This window comes from Hyla sarda, unplaced genomic scaffold (assembly GCF_029499605.1).
Source record: "Hyla sarda isolate aHylSar1 unplaced genomic scaffold, aHylSar1.hap1 scaffold_1129, whole genome shotgun sequence".
In the NCBI taxonomy this organism is placed as follows: Eukaryota; Metazoa; Chordata; class Amphibia; order Anura; family Hylidae; genus Hyla; species Hyla sarda.
The window spans coordinates 15742-33618 of record NW_026607750.1 but is presented as its reverse complement, the minus strand read 5'-3'; the positions used below and the strand labels follow the sequence as shown (position 1 = coordinate 33618).

The 17877-nt window shown below is 41.8% G+C and overlaps 33 non-coding genes across 33 annotated transcripts; 21 read left to right on the top strand and 12 right to left on the bottom strand.

The window, feature by feature from the left end:
- Positions 1-796: 796 nt before the first annotated feature.
- On the bottom strand, positions 797-878 carry TRNAS-GCU (transfer RNA serine (anticodon GCU)). The gene has a single exon. It is a non-coding gene; the product is annotated as a tRNA-Ser (tRNA).
- Positions 879-1106: 228 nt separating this feature from the next.
- Positions 1107-1180, top strand: TRNAT-AGU (transfer RNA threonine (anticodon AGU)). The gene has a single exon. It is a non-coding gene; the product is annotated as a tRNA-Thr (tRNA).
- A 601-nt stretch (positions 1181-1781) lies between these two features.
- Positions 1782-1855, top strand: TRNAT-UGU (transfer RNA threonine (anticodon UGU)). The gene has a single exon. It is a non-coding gene; the product is annotated as a tRNA-Thr (tRNA).
- Positions 1856-2232: 377 nt separating this feature from the next.
- Positions 2233-2314, bottom strand: TRNAS-GCU (transfer RNA serine (anticodon GCU)). Its single transcript has one exon. It is a non-coding gene; the product is annotated as a tRNA-Ser (tRNA).
- A 228-nt stretch (positions 2315-2542) lies between these two features.
- TRNAT-AGU (transfer RNA threonine (anticodon AGU)) lies at positions 2543-2616 on the top strand. Its single transcript has one exon. It is a non-coding gene; the product is annotated as a tRNA-Thr (tRNA).
- Positions 2617-3121: 505 nt separating this feature from the next.
- TRNAT-UGU (transfer RNA threonine (anticodon UGU)) lies at positions 3122-3195 on the top strand. The gene has a single exon. It is a non-coding gene; the product is annotated as a tRNA-Thr (tRNA).
- A 377-nt stretch (positions 3196-3572) lies between these two features.
- TRNAS-GCU (transfer RNA serine (anticodon GCU)) lies at positions 3573-3654 on the bottom strand. The gene has a single exon. It is a non-coding gene; the product is annotated as a tRNA-Ser (tRNA).
- A 228-nt stretch (positions 3655-3882) lies between these two features.
- TRNAT-AGU (transfer RNA threonine (anticodon AGU)) lies at positions 3883-3956 on the top strand. The gene has a single exon. It is a non-coding gene; the product is annotated as a tRNA-Thr (tRNA).
- Positions 3957-4556: 600 nt separating this feature from the next.
- On the top strand, positions 4557-4630 carry TRNAT-UGU (transfer RNA threonine (anticodon UGU)). The gene has a single exon. It is a non-coding gene; the product is annotated as a tRNA-Thr (tRNA).
- Positions 4631-5007: 377 nt separating this feature from the next.
- TRNAS-GCU (transfer RNA serine (anticodon GCU)) lies at positions 5008-5089 on the bottom strand. The gene has a single exon. It is a non-coding gene; the product is annotated as a tRNA-Ser (tRNA).
- Positions 5090-5317: 228 nt separating this feature from the next.
- On the top strand, positions 5318-5391 carry TRNAT-AGU (transfer RNA threonine (anticodon AGU)). Its single transcript has one exon. It is a non-coding gene; the product is annotated as a tRNA-Thr (tRNA).
- Positions 5392-6023: 632 nt separating this feature from the next.
- On the top strand, positions 6024-6097 carry TRNAT-UGU (transfer RNA threonine (anticodon UGU)). Its single transcript has one exon. It is a non-coding gene; the product is annotated as a tRNA-Thr (tRNA).
- A 377-nt stretch (positions 6098-6474) lies between these two features.
- TRNAS-GCU (transfer RNA serine (anticodon GCU)) lies at positions 6475-6556 on the bottom strand. Its single transcript has one exon. It is a non-coding gene; the product is annotated as a tRNA-Ser (tRNA).
- A 228-nt stretch (positions 6557-6784) lies between these two features.
- Positions 6785-6858, top strand: TRNAT-AGU (transfer RNA threonine (anticodon AGU)). The gene has a single exon. It is a non-coding gene; the product is annotated as a tRNA-Thr (tRNA).
- A 1056-nt stretch (positions 6859-7914) lies between these two features.
- TRNAS-GCU (transfer RNA serine (anticodon GCU)) lies at positions 7915-7996 on the bottom strand. Its single transcript has one exon. It is a non-coding gene; the product is annotated as a tRNA-Ser (tRNA).
- Positions 7997-8224: 228 nt separating this feature from the next.
- TRNAT-AGU (transfer RNA threonine (anticodon AGU)) lies at positions 8225-8298 on the top strand. Its single transcript has one exon. It is a non-coding gene; the product is annotated as a tRNA-Thr (tRNA).
- Positions 8299-8899: 601 nt separating this feature from the next.
- TRNAT-UGU (transfer RNA threonine (anticodon UGU)) lies at positions 8900-8973 on the top strand. Its single transcript has one exon. It is a non-coding gene; the product is annotated as a tRNA-Thr (tRNA).
- A 377-nt stretch (positions 8974-9350) lies between these two features.
- On the bottom strand, positions 9351-9432 carry TRNAS-GCU (transfer RNA serine (anticodon GCU)). The gene has a single exon. It is a non-coding gene; the product is annotated as a tRNA-Ser (tRNA).
- A 228-nt stretch (positions 9433-9660) lies between these two features.
- Positions 9661-9734, top strand: TRNAT-AGU (transfer RNA threonine (anticodon AGU)). Its single transcript has one exon. It is a non-coding gene; the product is annotated as a tRNA-Thr (tRNA).
- A 505-nt stretch (positions 9735-10239) lies between these two features.
- TRNAT-UGU (transfer RNA threonine (anticodon UGU)) lies at positions 10240-10313 on the top strand. Its single transcript has one exon. It is a non-coding gene; the product is annotated as a tRNA-Thr (tRNA).
- A 377-nt stretch (positions 10314-10690) lies between these two features.
- TRNAS-GCU (transfer RNA serine (anticodon GCU)) lies at positions 10691-10772 on the bottom strand. Its single transcript has one exon. It is a non-coding gene; the product is annotated as a tRNA-Ser (tRNA).
- A 228-nt stretch (positions 10773-11000) lies between these two features.
- TRNAT-AGU (transfer RNA threonine (anticodon AGU)) lies at positions 11001-11074 on the top strand. The gene has a single exon. It is a non-coding gene; the product is annotated as a tRNA-Thr (tRNA).
- A 600-nt stretch (positions 11075-11674) lies between these two features.
- On the top strand, positions 11675-11748 carry TRNAT-UGU (transfer RNA threonine (anticodon UGU)). The gene has a single exon. It is a non-coding gene; the product is annotated as a tRNA-Thr (tRNA).
- Positions 11749-12125: 377 nt separating this feature from the next.
- On the bottom strand, positions 12126-12207 carry TRNAS-GCU (transfer RNA serine (anticodon GCU)). The gene has a single exon. It is a non-coding gene; the product is annotated as a tRNA-Ser (tRNA).
- Positions 12208-12435: 228 nt separating this feature from the next.
- Positions 12436-12509, top strand: TRNAT-AGU (transfer RNA threonine (anticodon AGU)). The gene has a single exon. It is a non-coding gene; the product is annotated as a tRNA-Thr (tRNA).
- A 1056-nt stretch (positions 12510-13565) lies between these two features.
- Positions 13566-13647, bottom strand: TRNAS-GCU (transfer RNA serine (anticodon GCU)). The gene has a single exon. It is a non-coding gene; the product is annotated as a tRNA-Ser (tRNA).
- Positions 13648-13875: 228 nt separating this feature from the next.
- On the top strand, positions 13876-13949 carry TRNAT-AGU (transfer RNA threonine (anticodon AGU)). The gene has a single exon. It is a non-coding gene; the product is annotated as a tRNA-Thr (tRNA).
- A 601-nt stretch (positions 13950-14550) lies between these two features.
- Positions 14551-14624, top strand: TRNAT-UGU (transfer RNA threonine (anticodon UGU)). Its single transcript has one exon. It is a non-coding gene; the product is annotated as a tRNA-Thr (tRNA).
- Positions 14625-15001: 377 nt separating this feature from the next.
- On the bottom strand, positions 15002-15083 carry TRNAS-GCU (transfer RNA serine (anticodon GCU)). The gene has a single exon. It is a non-coding gene; the product is annotated as a tRNA-Ser (tRNA).
- A 228-nt stretch (positions 15084-15311) lies between these two features.
- TRNAT-AGU (transfer RNA threonine (anticodon AGU)) lies at positions 15312-15385 on the top strand. The gene has a single exon. It is a non-coding gene; the product is annotated as a tRNA-Thr (tRNA).
- A 1056-nt stretch (positions 15386-16441) lies between these two features.
- Positions 16442-16523, bottom strand: TRNAS-GCU (transfer RNA serine (anticodon GCU)). Its single transcript has one exon. It is a non-coding gene; the product is annotated as a tRNA-Ser (tRNA).
- Positions 16524-16751: 228 nt separating this feature from the next.
- On the top strand, positions 16752-16825 carry TRNAT-AGU (transfer RNA threonine (anticodon AGU)). Its single transcript has one exon. It is a non-coding gene; the product is annotated as a tRNA-Thr (tRNA).
- A 602-nt stretch (positions 16826-17427) lies between these two features.
- Positions 17428-17501, top strand: TRNAT-UGU (transfer RNA threonine (anticodon UGU)). Its single transcript has one exon. It is a non-coding gene; the product is annotated as a tRNA-Thr (tRNA).
- Positions 17502-17877: the final 376 nt, after the last annotated feature.

The following is a 17877-nucleotide window of genomic DNA, read 5'->3' as shown; positions in this document are numbered from 1 at the left end:
AATAGAAAACTCCCATGCCTGCAAAGACAATAAAAAATCTACAAAGCAAGATACCAAGTTGGAAAAGGCATGCAGAGCACAATGGATTAGCCGTCCATCGACTTAACCCCTCGGCCACCTCGTCTTTAAAAGGCAACCACTCCAGGTGAGACATTCTGACAACATGATCAACAAGTCTTTGGCTGCATTTTCATTGAAGGTCACATATTAAGCACTGGCTGAATGGACCGTAACTCAAAAAATGCAAGCTGCAACTGCTCCGTCAATATACAGCATTTTGTAGACATTTTAATCATTGCATAGCAATTCCCATTTTCTGACTTTCTGACTTTTTGGCTTTTTGGCATTGGTTGTCATGGCGCTGTGGCTTAGTTGGTCTTGTAAACAGGAGATCCTGAGTTCGAATCTCAGCAGTGCCTTTCTTTCTTTGCAATTTTGAGCTTTTCATACCAAGAAGTAGACGTTCAATCATATGTGACTTCAAACTTGTCTATCCCACAGTCCTAAGAATGTCCGAGCAAAGTCAAAAATATGTATGCTGGCTGAATGCCCAAAAGAAGGAAATGTCCTCATCTTCTTTATTGGATAGTATTAAGCACCATGCAAGAGAAATGGAAAAACAATGCAGGATTACTAATGCCAGGTTGATAGGTCACATGAGGCACGTTTCTGAATCAAAAATAGAAAACTGCCATGGTGGGAGCATCCACTGCATATGCTGACAATAAAGAATCTACAAGGCAAGTTGCAAAGAATCTACTAGGCAAGCTGCAAAGTGGTAAAAAGTAGAAGAAACCGACGAGGATGGGATTTGAACCCATGCATGCAGAGCACAATGGATTAGCAGTCCATCACCTTAACCACTCGGCCACCTCATCTACATAAGTCCCTACCTCCAGGTGATAGATTCTGAGAACAGGGTCAAAAAGTTTTTTGCTGCATTTTTATTGAAGGTCACAGATCAGGCACTGGCTGAGGGGACCGTAACTCCAAGTTGGTGAAAAAATGCAAGCTGCAACCACTCCATCAATGCACAACATTTAGTAGAAATTTGAATCATTGCGTAAGAAATTCCCATTTTCTGGCTTTTCTGCTGGACTTCATGTGGTGCTGTGGCTTAGTTGGTTAAAGCGCCTGTCTAGTAAACAGGCGATCCTGAGTTCAAATCTCAGCAGTGCCTTTTTTCCCCCTAAATTTTAAGCTTTTCATACCAAAAAGCAGATGTTCAATCCTATCTGACATCAATATTGACCATCCCACAGCCCTAAGACAGTCCGAGCAAAGTCAAAAATATGGATGCTGGCTAAACGTCCAAAAGAAAGAAATGTCCTCATCTTCTTTATAGGATAGCATTAAGCACCATGCAAGAGGAATTGGAAAACAAGGCAGGATTTCTAAGGCCTGGTTGATAGGTCACGTAACGCACCCTTCTGGATTGGAAATAGAAAACTCCCATGCCTGCAAAGACAATAAAAAATCTTCAAAGCAAGATACCAAGTTGGAAAAGGCATGCAGAGCACAATGGATTAGCCGTCCATCGACTTAACCCCTCGGCCACCTCGTCTTTAAAAGGCAACCACTCCAGGTGAGACATTCTGACAACATGATCAACAAGTCTTTGGCTGCATTTTCATTGAAGGTAACATATTAAGCACTGGCTGAATGGACCGTAACTCAAAAAATGCAAGCTGCAACTGCTCCGTCAATATACAGCATTTTGTATACATTTTACTCATTGCATAGCAATTCCCATTTTCTGACTTTAAGGAAAGGGTTGTCATGGCGCTGTGGCTTAGTTGGTTAAAGCGCCTGTCTTGTAAACAGGAGATCCTGAGTTCGAATCTCAGCAGTGCCTTTCTTTCTTTGCAATTTTGAGCTTTTCATACCAAGAAGTAGACGTTCAATCATATGTGACTTCAAACTTGTCTATCCCACAGTCCTAAGAATGTCCGAGCAAAGTCAAAAATATGTATGCTGGCTGAATGCCCAAAAGAAGGAAATGTCCTCATCTTCTTTATTGGATAGTATTAAGCACCATGCAAGAGAAATGGAAAAACAATGCAGGATTACTAATGCCAGGTTGATAGGTCACATGAGGCACACTTCTGAATCAAAAATAGAAAACTGCCATGGTGGGAGCATCCACTGCATATGCTGACAATGAAGAATCTACAAGGCAAGTTGCAAAGAATCTACTAGGCAAGCTGCAAAGTGGTAAAAGGTAGAAGGAACCGACGAGGATGGGATTTGAACCCATGCATGCAGAGCACAATGGATTAGCAGTCCATCGCCTTAACCACTCGGCCACCTCGTCTACATAAGTCCCTACCTCCAGGTGATAGATTCTGAGAACAGGGTCAAAAAGTTTTTTGCTGCATTTTTATTGAAGGTCACAGATCAGGCACTAGCTGAGGGGACCGTAACTCCAAGTTGGTGAAAAAATGCAAGCTGCAACCACTCCATCAATGCACAACATTTAGTAGAAATTTGAATCATTGCGTAAGAAATTCCCATTTTCTGGCTTTTCTGCTGGACTTCACTTGGCGCTGTGGCTTAGGTGGTTAAAGCGCCTGTCTAGTAAACAGGAGATCCTGAGTTCAAATCTCAGCAGTGCCTTTTTTTCCCCTAAATTTTAAGCTTTTCATACCAAAAAGCAGATGTTCAATCCTATCTGACATCAATATTGTCCATCCCACAGCCCTAAGACAGTCCGAGCAAAGTCAAAAATATGGATGCTGGCTAAACGCCCAAAAGAAAGAAATGTCCTCATCTTCTTTATAGGATAGCATTAAGCACCATGCAAGAGGAATTGGAAAACAAGGCAGGATTTCTAAGGCCTGGTTGATAGGTCACGTAACGCACCCTTCTGGATTGGAAATAGAAAACTCCCATGCCTGCAAAGACAATAAAAAATCTACAAAGCAAGATACCAAGTTGGAAAAGGCATGCAGAGCACAATTGGCTGCATTTTCATTGAAGGTCACATATTAAGCACTGGCTGAATGGACCGTAACTCAAAAAATGCAAGCTGCAACTGCTCCGTCAATATACAGCATTTTGTATACATTTTAATCATTGCATAGCAATTCCCATTTTCTGACTTTAAGGCAAGGGTTGTCATGGCGCTGTGGCTTAGTTGGTTAAACCGCTTGTCTTGTAAACAGGAGATCCTGAGTTCGAATCTCATCAGTGCCTTTCTTTCTTTGCAATTTTGAGCTTTTCATACCAAGAAGTAGACGTTCAATCATATGTGACTTCAAACTTGTCTATCCCACAGTCCTAAGAATGTCCGAGCAAAGTCAAAAATATGTATGCTGGCTGAATGCCCAAAAGAAGGAAATGTCCTCATCTTCTTTATTGGATAGTATTAAGCACCATGCAAGAGAAATGGAAAAACAATGCAGGATTACTAATGCCAGGTTGATAGGTCACATGAGGCACGTTTCTGAACCAAAAATAGAAAACTGCCATGGTGGGAGCATCCACTGCATATGCTGACAATAAAGAATCTACAAGGCAAGTTGCAAAGAATCTACTAGGCAAGCTGCAAAGTGGTAAAAAGTAGAAGAAACCGACGAGGATGGGATTTGAACCCATGCATGCAGAGCACAATGGATTAGCAGTCCATCGCCTTAACCACTCGGCCACCTCGTCTACATAAGGCCCTAACTCCAGGTGATAGATTCTGAGAACAGGGTCAAAAAGTTTTTTGCTGCATTTTTATTGAAGGTCACAGATCAGGCACTGGCTGAGGGGACCGTAACTCCAAGTTGGTGAAAAAATGCAAGCTGCAACCACTCCATCAATGCATAACATTTAGTAGAAATTTGAATCATTGAGTAAGAAATTCCCATTTTCTGGCTTTTCTGCTGGACTTCATGTGGTGCTGTGGCTTAGTTGGTTAAAGCGTCTGTCTAGTAAACAGGAGATCCTGAGTTCAAATCTCAGCAGTGCCTTTTTTCCCCTAAATTTTAAGCTTTTCATACCAAAAAGCAGATGTTCAATCCTATCTGACATCAATATTGACCATCCCACAGCCCTAAGACAGTCCGAGCAAAGTCAAAAATATGGATGCTGGCTAAACGTCCAAAAGAAAGAAATGTCCTCATCTTCTTTATAGGATAGCATTAAGCACCATGCAAGAGGAATTGGAAAACAAGGCAGGATTTCTTAGGCCTGGTTGATAGGTCACGTAACGCACCCTTCTTGATTGGAAATAGAAAACTCCCATGCCTGCAAAGACAATAAAAAATCTTCAAAGCAAGATACCAAGTTGGAAAAGGCATGCAGAGCACAATGGATTAGCCGTCCATCGACTTAACCCCTCGGCCACCTCGTCTTTAAAAGGCAACCACTCCAGGTGAGACATTCTGACAACATGATCAACAAGTCTTTGGCTGCATTTTCATTGAAGGTAACATATTAAGCACTGGCTGAATGGACCGTAACTCAAAAAATGCAAGCTGCAACTGCTCCGTCAATATACAGCATTTTGTATACATTTTAATCATTGCATAGCAATTCCCATTTTCTGACTTTAAGGAAAGGGTTGTCATGGCGCTGTGGCTTAGTTGGTTAAAGCGCCTGTCTTGTAAACAGGAGATCCTGAGTTCGAATCTCAGCAGTGCCTTTCTTTCTTTGCAATTTTGAGCTTTTCATACCAAGAAGTAGACGTTCAATCATATGTGACTTCAAACTTGTCTATCCCACAGTCCTAAGAATGTCCGAGCAAAGTCAAAAATATGTATGCTGGCTGAATGCCCAAAAGAAGGAAATGTCCTCATCTTCTTTATTGGATAGTATTAAGCACCATGCAAGAGAAATGGAAAAACAATGCAGGATTACTAATGCCAGGTTGATAGGTCACATGAGGCACGTTTCTGAATCAAAAATAGAAAACTGCCATGGTGGGAGCATCCACTGCATATGCTGACAATAAAGAATCTACAAGGCAAGTTGCAAAGAATCTACTAGGCAAGCTGCAAAGTGGTAAAAGGTAGAAGGAACCGACGAGGATCGGATTTGAACCCATGCATGCAGAGCACAATGGATTAGCAGTCCATCGCCTTAACCACTCGGCCACCTCGTCTACATAAGTCCCTACCTCCAGGTGATAGATTCTGAGAACAGGGTCAAAAAGTTTTTTGCTGCATTTTTATTGAAGGTCACAGATCAGGCACTAGCTGAGGGGACCGTAACTCCAAGTTGGTGAAAAAATGCAAGCTGCAACCACTCCATCAATGCACAACATTTAGTAGAAATTTGAATCATTGCGTAAGAAATTCCCATTTTCTGGCTTTTCTGCTGGACTTCACTTGGCGCTGTGGCTTAGGTGGTTAAAGCGCCTGTCTAGTAAACAGGAGATCCTGAGTTCAAATCTCAGCAGTGCCTTTTTTCCCCTAAATTTTAAGCTTTTCAAACCAAAAAGCAGATGTTCAATCCTATCTGACATCAATATTGTCCATCCCACAGCCCTAAGACAGTCCGAGCAAAGTCAAAAATATGGATGCTGGCTAAACGCCCAAAAGAAAGAAATGTCCTCATCTTCTTTATAGGATAGCATTAAGCACCATGCAAGAGGAATTGGAAAACAAGGCAGGATTTCTAAGGCCTGGTTGATAGGTCACGTAACGCACCCTTCTGGATTGGAAATAGAAAACTCCCATGCCTGCAAAGACAATAAAAAATCTACAAAGCAAGATACCAAGTTGGAAAAGGCATGCAGAGCACAATGGATTAGCCGTCCATCGACTTAACCCCTCGGCCACCTCGTCTTTAAAAGGCAACCACTCCAGGTGAGACATTCTGACAACATGATCAACAAGTCTTTGGCTGCATTTTCATTGAAGGTCACATATTAAGCACTGGCTGAATGGACCGTAACTCAAAAAATGCAAGCTGCAACTGCTCCGTCAATATACAGCATTTTGTAGACATTTTAATCATTGCATAGCAATTCCCATTTTCTGACTTTCTGACTTTTTGGCTTTTTGGCTTTTTGGCTTTTTGGCATTGGTTGTCATGGCGCTGTGGCTTAGTTGGTTAAAGCGTCTGTCTTGTAAACAGGAGATCCTGAGTTCGAATCTCAGCAGTGCCTTTCTTTCTTTGCAATTTTGAGCTTTTCATACCAAGAAGTAGACGTTCAATCATATGTGACTTCAAACTTGTCTATCCCACAGTCCTAAGAATGTCCGAGCAAAGTCAAAAATATGTATGCTGGCTGAATGCCCAAAAGAAGGAAATGTCCTCATCTTCTTTATTGGATAGTATTAAGCACCATGCAAGAGAAATGGAAAAACAATGCAGGATTACTAATGCCAGGTTGATAGGTCACATGAGGCACGTTTCTGAATCAAAAATAGAAAACTGCCATGGTGGGAGCATCCACTGCATATGCTGACAATAAAGAATCTACAAGGCAAGTTGCAAAGAATCTACTAGGCAAGCTGCAAAGTGGTAAAAAGTAGAAGAAACCGACGAGGATGGGATTTGAACCCATGCATGCAGAGCACAATGGATTAGCAGTCCATCGCCTTAACCACTCGGCCACCTCGTCTACATAAGTCCCAACCTCCAGGTGATAGATTCTGAGAACAGGGTCAAAAAGTTTTTTGCTGCATTTTTATTGAAGGTCACAGATCAGGCACTAGCTGAGGGGACCGTAACTCCAAGTTGGTGAAAAAATGCAAGCTGCAACCACTCCATCAATGCACAACATTTAGTAGAAATTTGAATCATTGCGTAAGAAATTCCCATTTTCTGGCTTTTCTGCTGGACTTCACTTGGCGCTGTGGCTTAGGTGGTTAAAGCGCCTGTCTAGTAAACAGGAGATCCTGAGTTCAAATCTCAGCAGTGCCTTTTTTTCCCCTAAATTTTAAGCTTTTCATACCAAACAGCAGATGTTCAATCCTATCTGACATCAATATTGTCCATCCCACAGCCCTAAGACAGTCCGAGCAAAGTCAAAAATATGGATGCTGGCTAAACGCCCAAAAGAAAGAAATGTCCTCATCTTCTTTATAGGATAGCATTAAGCACCATGCAAGAGGAATTGGAAAACAAGGCAGGATTTCTAAGGCCTGGTTGATAGGTCACGTAACGCACCCTTCTGGATTGGAAATAGAAAACTCCCATGCCTGCAAAGACAATAAAAAATCTACAAAGCAAGATACCAAGTTGGAAAAGGCATGCAGAGCACAATGGATTAGCCGTCCATCGACTTAACCCCTCGGCCACCTCGTCTTTAAAAGGCAACCACTCCAGGTGAGACATTCTGACAACATGATCAACAAGTCTTTGGCTGCATTTTCATTGAAGGTCACATATTAAGCACTGGCTGAATGGACCGTAACTTAAAAAATGCAAGCTGCAACTGCTCCGTCAATATACAGCATTTTGTAGACATTTTAATCATTGCATAGCAATTCCCATTTTCTGACTTTCTGACTTTTTGGCTTTTTGGCATTGGTTGTCATGGCGCTGTGGCTTAGTTGGTCTTGTAAACAGGAGATCCTGAGTTCGAATCTCAGCAGTGCCTTTCTTTCTTTGCAATTTTGAGCTTTTCATACCAAGAAGTAGACGTTCAATCATATGTGACTTCAAACTTGTCTATCCCACAGTCCTAAGAATGTCCGAGCAAAGTCAAAAATATGTATGCTGGCTGAATGCCCAAAAGAAGGAAATGTCCTCATCTTCTTTATTGGATAGTATTAAGCACCATGCAAGAGAAATGGAAAAACAATGCAGGATTACTAATGCCAGGTTGATAGGTCACATGAGGCACGTTTCTGAATCAAAAATAGAAAACTGCCATGGTGGGAGCATCCACTGCATATGCTGACAATAAAGAATCTACAAGGCAAGTTGCAAAGAATCTACTAGGCAAGCTGCAAAGTGGTAAAAAGTAGAAGAAACCGACGAGGATGGGATTTGAACCCATGCATGCAGAGCACAATGGATTAGCAGTCCATCGCCTTAACCACTCGGCCACCTCATCTACATAAGTCCCTACCTCCAGGTGATAGATTCTGAGAACAGGGTCAAAAAGTTTTTTGCTGCATTTTTATTGAAGGTCACAGATCAGGCACTGGCTGAGGGGACCGTAACTCCAAGTTGGTGAAAAAATGCAAGCTGCAACCACTCCATCAATGCACAACATTTAGTAGAAATTTGAATCATTGCGTAAGAAATTCCCATTTTCTGGCTTTTCTGCTGGACTTCATGTGGTGCTGTGGCTTAGTTGGTTAAAGCGCCTGTCTAGTAAACAGGCGATCCTGAGTTCAAATCTCAGCAGTGCCTTTTTTCCCCCTAAATTTTAAGCTTTTCATACCAAAAAGCAGATGTTCAATCCTATCTGACATCAATATTGACCATCCCACAGCCCTAAGACAGTCCGAGCAAAGTCAAAAATATGGATGCTGGCTAAACGTCCAAAAGAAAGAAATGTCCTCATCTTCTTTATAGGATAGCATTAAGCACCATGCAAGAGGAATTGGAAAACAAGGCAGGATTTCTAAGGCCTGGTTGATAGGTCACGTAACGCACCCTTCTGGATTGGAAATAGAAAACTCCCATGCCTGCAAAGACAATAAAAAATCTTCAAAGCAAGATACCAAGTTGGAAAAGGCATGCAGAGCACAATGGATTAGCCGTCCATCGACTTAACCCCTCGGCCACCTCGTCTTTAAAAGGCAACCACTCCAGGTGAGACATTCTGACAACATGATCAACAAGTCTTTGGCTGCATTTTCATTGAAGGTAACATATTAAGCACTGGCTGAATGGACCGTAACTCAAAAAATGCAAGCTGCAACTGCTCCGTCAATATACAGCATTTTGTATACATTTTACTCATTGCATAGCAATTCCCATTTTCTGACTTTAAGGAAAGGGTTGTCATGGCGCTGTGGCTTAGTTGGTTAAAGCGCCTGTCTTGTAAACAGGAGATCCTGAGTTCGAATCTCAGCAGTGCCTTTCTTTCTTTGCAATTTTGAGCTTTTCATACCAAGAAGTAGACGTTCAATCATATGTGACTTCAAACTTGTCTATCCCACAGTCCTAAGAATGTCCGAGCAAAGTCAAAAATATGTATGCTGGCTGAATGCCCAAAAGAAGGAAATGTCCTCATCTTCTTTATTGGATAGTATTAAGCACCATGCAAGAGAAATGGAAAAACAATGCAGGATTACTAATGCCAGGTTGATAGGTCACATGAGGCACACTTCTGAATCAAAAATAGAAAACTGCCATGGTGGGAGCATCCACTGCATATGCTGACAATGAAGAATCTACAAGGCAAGTTGCAAAGAATCTACTAGGCAAGCTGCAAAGTGGTAAAAGGTAGAAGGAACCGACGAGGATGGGATTTGAACCCATGCATGCAGAGCACAATGGATTAGCAGTCCATCGCCTTAACCACTCGGCCACCTCGTCTACATAAGTCCCTACCTCCAGGTGATAGATTCTGAGAACAGGGTCAAAAAGTTTTTTGCTGCATTTTTATTGAAGGTCACAGATCAGGCACTAGCTGAGGGGACCGTAACTCCAAGTTGGTGAAAAAATGCAAGCTGCAACCACTCCATCAATGCACAACATTTAGTAGAAATTTGAATCATTGCGTAAGAAATTCCCATTTTCTGGCTTTTCTGCTGGACTTCACTTGGCGCTGTGGCTTAGGTGGTTAAAGCGCCTGTCTAGTAAACAGGAGATCCTGAGTTCAAATCTCAGCAATGCCTTTTTTTCCCCTAAATTTTAAGCTTTTCATACCAAAAAGCAGATGTTCAATCCTATCTGACATCAATATTGTCCATCCCACAGCCCTAAGACAGTCCGAGCAAAGTCAAAAATATGGATGCTGGCTAAACGCCCAAAAGAAAGAAATGTCCTCATCTTCTTTATAGGATAGCATTAAGCACCATGCAAGAGGAATTGGAAAACAAGGCAGGATTTCTAAGGCCTGGTTGATAGGTCACGTAACGCACCCTTCTGGATTGGAAATAGAAAACTCCCATGCCTGCAAAGACAATAAAAAATCTACAAAGCAAGATACCAAGTTGGAAAAGGCATGCAGAGCACAATTGGCTGCATTTTCATTGAAGGTCACATATTAAGCACTGGCTGAATGGACCGTAACTCAAAAAATGCAAGCTGCAACTGCTCCGTCAATATACAGCATTTTGTATACATTTTAATCATTGCATAGCAATTCCCATTTTCTGACTTTAAGGCAAGGGTTGTCATGGCGCTGTGGCTTAGTTGGTTAAACCGCTTGTCTTGTAAACAGGAGATCCTGAGTTCGAATCTCATCAGTGCCTTTCTTTCTTTGCAATTTTGAGCTTTTCATACCAAGAAGTAGACGTTCAATCATATGTGACTTCAAACTTGTCTATCCCACAGTCCTAAGAATGTCCGAGCAAAGTCAAAAATATGTATGCTGGCTGAATGCCCAAAAGAAGGAAATGTCCTCATCTTCTTTATTGGATAGTATTAAGCACCATGCAAGAGAAATGGAAAAACAATGCAGGATTACTAATGCCAGGTTGATAGGTCACATGAGGCACGTTTCTGAACCAAAAATAGAAAACTGCCATGGTGGGAGCATCCACTGCATATGCTGACAATAAAGAATCTACAAGGCAAGTTGCAAAGAATCTACTAGGCAAGCTGCAAAGTGGTAAAAAGTAGAAGAAACCGACGAGGATGGGATTTGAACCCATGCATGCAGAGCACAATGGATTAGCAGTCCATCGCCTTAACCACTCGGCCACCTCGTCTACATAAGGCCCTAACTCCAGGTGATAGATTCTGAGAACAGGGTCAAAAAGTTTTTTGCTGCATTTTTATTGAAGGTCACAGATCAGGCACTGGCTGAGGGGACCGTAACTCCAAGTTGGTGAAAAAATGCAAGCTGCAACCACTCCATCAATGCATAACATTTAGTAGAAATTTGAATCATTGAGTAAGAAATTCCCATTTTCTGGCTTTTCTGCTGGACTTCATGTGGTGCTGTGGCTTAGTTGGTTAAAGCGTCTGTCTAGTAAACAGGAGATCCTGAGTTCAAATCTCAGCAGTGCCTTTTTTCCCCTAAATTTTAAGCTTTTCATACCAAAAAGCAGATGTTCAATCCTATCTGACATCAATATTGACCATCCCACAGCCCTAAGACAGTCCGAGCAAAGTCAAAAATATGGATGCTGGCTAAACGTCCAAAAGAAAGAAATGTCCTCATCTTCTTTATAGGATAGCATTAAGCACCATGCAAGAGGAATTGGAAAACAAGGCAGGATTTCTTAGGCCTGGTTGATAGGTCACGTAACGCACCCTTCTTGATTGGAAATAGAAAACTCCCATGCCTGCAAAGACAATAAAAAATCTTCAAAGCAAGATACCAAGTTGGAAAAGGCATGCAGAGCACAATGGATTAGCCGTCCATCGACTTAACCCCTCGGCCACCTCGTCTTTAAAAGGCAACCACTCCAGGTGAGACATTCTGACAACATGATCAACAAGTCTTTGGCTGCATTTTCATTGAAGGTAACATATTAAGCACTGGCTGAATGGACCGTAACTCAAAAAATGCAAGCTGCAACTGCTCCGTCAATATACAGCATTTTGTATACATTTTAATCATTGCATAGCAATTCCCATTTTCTGACTTTAAGGAAAGGGTTGTCATGGCGCTGTGGCTTAGTTGGTTAAAGCGCCTGTCTTGTAAACAGGAGATCCTGAGTTCGAATCTCAGCAGTGCCTTTCTTTCTTTGCAATTTTGAGCTTTTCATACCAAGAAGTAGACGTTCAATCATATGTGACTTCAAACTTGTCTATCCCACAGTCCTAAGAATGTCCGAGCAAAGTCAAAAATATGTATGCTGGCTGAATGCCCAAAAGAAGGAAATGTCCTCATCTTCTTTATTGGATAGTATTAAGCACCATGCAAGAGAAATGGAAAAACAATGCAGGATTACTAATGCCAGGTTGATAGGTCACATGAGGCACGTTTCTGAATCAAAAATAGAAAACTGCCATGGTGGGAGCATCCACTGCATATGCTGACAATAAAGAATCTACAAGGCAAGTTGCAAAGAATCTACTAGGCAAGCTGCAAAGTGGTAAAAGGTAGAAGGAACCGACGAGGATGGGATTTGAACCCATGCATGCAGAGCACAATGGATTAGCAGTCCATCGCCTTAACCACTCGGCCACCTCGTCTACATAAGTCCCTACCTCCAGGTGATAGATTCTGAGAACAGGGTCAAAAAGTTTTTTGCTGCATTTTTATTGAAGGTCACAGATCAGGCACTAGCTGAGGGGACCGTAACTCCAAGTTGGTGAAAAAATGCAAGCTGCAACCACTCCATCAATGCACAACATTTAGTAGAAATTTGAATCATTGCGTAAGAAATTCCCATTTTCTGGCTTTTCTGCTGGACTTCACTTGGCGCTGTGGCTTAGGTGGTTAAAGCGCCTGTCTAGTAAACAGGAGATCCTGAGTTCAAATCTCAGCAGTGCCTTTTTTTCCCCTAAATTTTAAGCTTTTCATACCAAAAAGCAGATGTTCAATCCTATCTGACATCAATATTGTCCATCCCACAGCCCTAAGACAGTCCGAGCAAAGTCAAAAATATGGATGCTGGCTAAACGCCCAAAAGAAAGAAATGTCCTCATCTTCTTTATAGGATAGCATTAAGCACCATGCAAGAGGAATTGGAAAACAAGGCAGGATTTCTAAGGCCTGGTTGATAGGTCACGTAACGCACCCTTCTGGATTGGAAATAGAAAACTCCCATGCCTGCAAAGACAATAAAAAATCTACAAAGCAAGATACCAAGTTGGAAAAGGCATGCAGAGCACAATGGATTAGCCGTCCATCGACTTAACCCCTCGGCCACCTCGTCTTTAAAAGGCAACCACTCCAGGTGAGACATTCTGACAACATGATCAACAAGTCTTTGGCTGCATTTTCATTGAAGGTCACATATTAAGCACTGGCTGAATGGACCGTAACTTAAAAAATGCAAGCTGCAACTGCTCCGTCAATATACAGCATTTTGTAGACATTTTAATCATTGCATAGCAATTCCCATTTTCTGACTTTCTGACTTTTTGGCTTTTTGGCATTGGTTGTCATGGCGCTGTGGCTTAGTTGGTCTTGTAAACAGGAGATCCTGAGTTCGAATCTCAGCAGTGCCTTTCTTTCTTTGCAATTTTGAGCTTTTCATACCAAGAAGTAGACGTTCAATCATATGTGACTTCAAACTTGTCTATCCCACAGTCCTAAGAATGTCCGAGCAAAGTCAAAAATATGTATGCTGGCTGAATGCCCAAAAGAAGGAAATGTCCTCATCTTCTTTATTGGATAGTATTAAGCACCATGCAAGAGAAATGGAAAAACAATGCAGGATTACTAATGCCAGGTTGATAGGTCACATGAGGCACGTTTCTGAATCAAAAATAGAAAACTGCCATGGTGGGAGCATCCACTGCATATGCTGACAATAAAGAATCTACAAGGCAAGTTGCAAAGAATCTACTAGGCAAGCTGCAAAGTGGTAAAAAGTAGAAGAAACCGACGAGGATGGGATTTGAACCCATGCATGCAGAGCATAATGGATTAGCAGTCCATCGCCTTAACCACTCGGCCACCTCATCTACATAAGTCCCTACCTCCAGGTGATAGATTCTGAGAACAGGGTCAAAAAGTTTTTTGCTGCATTTTTATTGAAGGTCACAGATCAGGCACTGGCTGAGGGGACCGTAACTCCAAGTTGGTGAAAAAATGCAAGCTGCAACCACTCCATCAATGCACAACATTTAGTAGAAATTTGAATCATTGCGTAAGAAATTCCCATTTTCTGGCTTTTCTGCTGGACTTCATGTGGTGCTGTGGCTTAGTTGGTTAAAGCGCCTGTCTAGTAAACAGGAGATCCTGAGTTCAAATCTCAGCAGTGCCTTTTTTCCCCCTAAATTTTAAGCTTTTCATACCAAAAAGCAGATGTTCAATCCTATCTGACATCAATATTGACCATCCCACAGCCCTAAGACAGTCCGAGCAAAGTCAAAAATATGGATGCTGGCTAAACGTCCAAAAGAAAGAAATGTCCTCATCTTCTTTATAGGAGAGCATTAAGCACCATGCAAGAGGAATTGGAAAACAAGGCAGGATTTCTAAGGCCTGGTTGATAGGTCACGTAACGCACCCTTCTGGATTGGAAATAGAAAACTCCCATGCCTGCAAAGACAATAAAAAATCTTCAAAGCAAGATACCAAGTTGGAAAAGGCATGCAGAGCACAATGGATTAGCCGTCCATCGACTTAACCCCTCGGCCACCTCGTCTTTAAAAGGCAACCACTCCAGGTGAGACATTCTGACAACATGATCAACAAGTCTTTGGCTGCATTTTCATTGAAGGTAACATATTAAGCACTGGCTGAATGGACCGTAACTCAAAAAATGCAAGCTGCAACTGCTCCGTCAATATACAGCATTTTGTATACATTTTACTCATTGCATAGCAATTCCCATTTTCTGACTTTAAGGAAAGGGTTGTCATGGCGCTGTGGCTTAGTTGGTTAAAGCGCCTGTCTTGTAAACAGGAGATCCTGAGTTCGAATCTCAGCAGTGCCTTTCTTTCTTTGCAATTTTGAGCTTTTCATACCAAGAAGTAGACGTTCAATCATATGTGACTTCAAACTTGTCTATCCCACAGTCCTAAGAATGTCCGAGCAAAGTCAAAAATATGTATGCTGGCTGAATGCCCAAAAGAAGGAAATGTCCTCATCTTCTTTATTGGATAGTATTAAGCACCATGCAAGAGAAATGGAAAAACAATGCAGGATTACTAATGCCAGGTTGATAGGTCACATGAGGCACGTTTCTGAATCAAAAATAGAAAACTGCCATGGTGGGAGCATCCACTGCATATGCTGACAATAAAGAATCTACAAGGCAAGTTGCAAAGAATCTACTAGGCAAGCTGCAAAGTGGTAAAAGGTAGAAGGAACCGACGAGGATGGGATTTGAACCAATGCATGCAGAGCACAATGGATTAGCAGTCCATCGCCTTAACCACTCGGCCACCTCGTCTACATAAGTCCCTACCTCCAGGTGATAGATTCTGAGAACAGGGTCAAAAAGTTTTTTGCTGCATTTTTATTGAAGGTCACAGATCAGGCACTAGCTGAGGGGACCGTAACTCCAAGTTGGTGAAAAAATGCAAGCTGCAACCACTCCATCAATGCACAACATTTAGTAGAAATTTGAATCATTGCGTAAGAAATTCCCATTTTCTGGCTTTTCTGCTGGACTTCACTTGGCGCTGTGGCTTAGGTGGTTAAAGCGCCTGTCTAGTAAACAGGAGATCCTGAGTTCAAATCTCAGCAGTGCCTTTTTTTCCCCTAAATTTTAAGCTTTTCATACCAAAAAGCAGATGTTCAATCCTATCTGACATCAATATTGTCCATCCCACAGCCCTAAGACAGTCCGAGCAAAGTCAAAAATATGGATGCTGGCTAAACGCCCAAAAGAAAGAAATGTCCTCATCTTCTTTATAGGATAGCATTAAGCACCATGCAAGAGGAATTGGAAAACAAGGCAGGATTTCTAAGGCCTGGTTGATAGGTCACGTAACGCACCCTTCTGGATTGGAAATAGAAAACTCCCATGCCTGCAAAGACAATAAAAAATCTACAAAGCAAGATACCAAGTTGGAAAAGGCATGCAGAGCACAATGGATTAGCCGTCCATCGACTTAACCCCTCGGCCACCTCGTCTTTAAAAGGCAACCACTCCAGGTGAGACATTCTGACAACATGATCAACAAGTCTTTGGCTGCATTTTCATTGAAGGTCACATATTAAGCACTGGCTGAATGGACCGTAACTCAAAAAATGCAAGCTGCAACTGCTCCGTCAATATACAGCATTTTGTAGACATTTTAATCATTGCATAGCAATTCCCATTTTCTGACTTTCTGACTTTTTGGCTTTTTGGCATTGGTTGTCATGGCGCTGTGGCTTAGTTGGTCTTGTAAACAGGAGATCCTGAGTTCGAATCTCAGCAGTGCCTTTCTTTCTTTGCAATTTTGAGCTTTTCATACCAAGAAGTAGACGTTCAATCATATGTGACTTCAAACTTGTCTATCCCACAGTCCTAAGAATGTCCGAGCAAAGTCAAAAATATGTATGCTGGCTGAATGCCCAAAAGAAGGAAATGTCCTCATCTTCTTTATTGGATAGTATTAAGCACCATGCAAGAGAAATGGAAAAACAATGCAGGATTACTAATGCCAGGTTGATAGGTCACATGAGGCACGTTTCTGAATCAAAAATAGAAAACTGCCATGGTGGGAGCATCCACTGCATATGCTGACAATAAAGAATCTACAAGGCAAGTTGCAAAGAATCTACTAGGCAAGCTGCAAAGTGGTAAAAAGTAGAAGAAACCGACGAGGATGGGATTTGAACCCATGCATGCAGAGCACAATGGATTAGCAGTCCATCGCCTTAACCACTCGGCCACCTCATCTACATAAGTCCCTACCTCCAGGTGATAGATTCTGAGAACAGGGTCAAAAAGTTTTTTGCTGCATTTTTATTGAAGGTCACAGATCAGGCACTGGCTGAGGGGACCGTAACTCCAAGTTGGTGAAAAAATGCAAGCTGCAACCACTCCATCAATGCACAACATTTAGTAGAAATTTGAATCATTGCGTAAGAAATTCCCATTTTCTGGCTTTTCTGCTGGACTTCATGTGGTGCTGTGGCTTAGTTGGTTAAAGCGCCTGTCTAGTAAACAGGAGATCCTGAGTTCAAATCTCAGCAGTGCCTTTTTTTCCCCCTAAATTTTAAGCTTTTCATACCAAAAAGCAGATGTTCAATCCTATCTGACATCAATATTGACCATCCCACAGCCCTAAGACAGTCCGAGCAAAGTCAAAAATATGGATGCTGGCTAAACGTCCAAAAGAAAGAAATGTCCTCATCTTCTTTATAGGATAGCATTAAGCACCATGCAAGAGGAATTGGAAAACAAGGCAGGATTTCTAAGGCCTGGTTGATAGGTCACGTAACGCACCCTTCTGGATTGGAAATAGAAAACTCCCATGCCTGCAAAGACAATAAAAAATCTTCAAAGCAAGATACCAAGTTGGAAAAGGCATGCAGAGCACAATGGATTAGCCGTCCATCGACTTAACCCCTCGGCCACCTCGTCTTTAAAAGGCAACCACTCCAGGTGAGACATTCTGACAACATGATCAACAAGTCTTTGGCTGCATTTTCATTGAAGGTAACATATTAAGCACTGGCTGAATGGACCGTAACTCAAAAAATGCAAGCTGCAACTGCTCCGTCAATATACAGCATTTTGTATACATTTTAATCATTGCATAGCAATTCCCATTTTCTGACTTTAAGGAAAGGGTTGTCATGGCGCTGTGGCTTAGTTGGTTAAAGCGCCTGTCTTGTAAACAGGAGATCCTGAGTTCGAATCTCAGCAGTGCCTTTCTTTCTTTGCAATTTTGAGCTTTTCATACCAAGAAGTAGACGTTCAATCATATGTGACTTCAAACTTGTCTATCCCACAGTCCTAAGAATGTCCGAGCAAAGTCAAAAATATGTATGCTGGCTGAATGCCCAAAAGAAGGAAATGTCCTCATCTTCTTTATTGGATAGTATTAAGCACCATGCAAGAGAAATGGAAAAACAATGCAGGATTACTAATGCCAGGTTGATAGGTCACATGAGGCACGTTTCTGAATCAAAAATAGAAAACTGCCATGGTGGGAGCATCCACTGCATATGCTGACAATAAAGAATCTACAAGGCAAGTTGCAAAGAATCTACTAGGCAAGCTGCAAAGTGGTAAAAGGTAGAAGGAA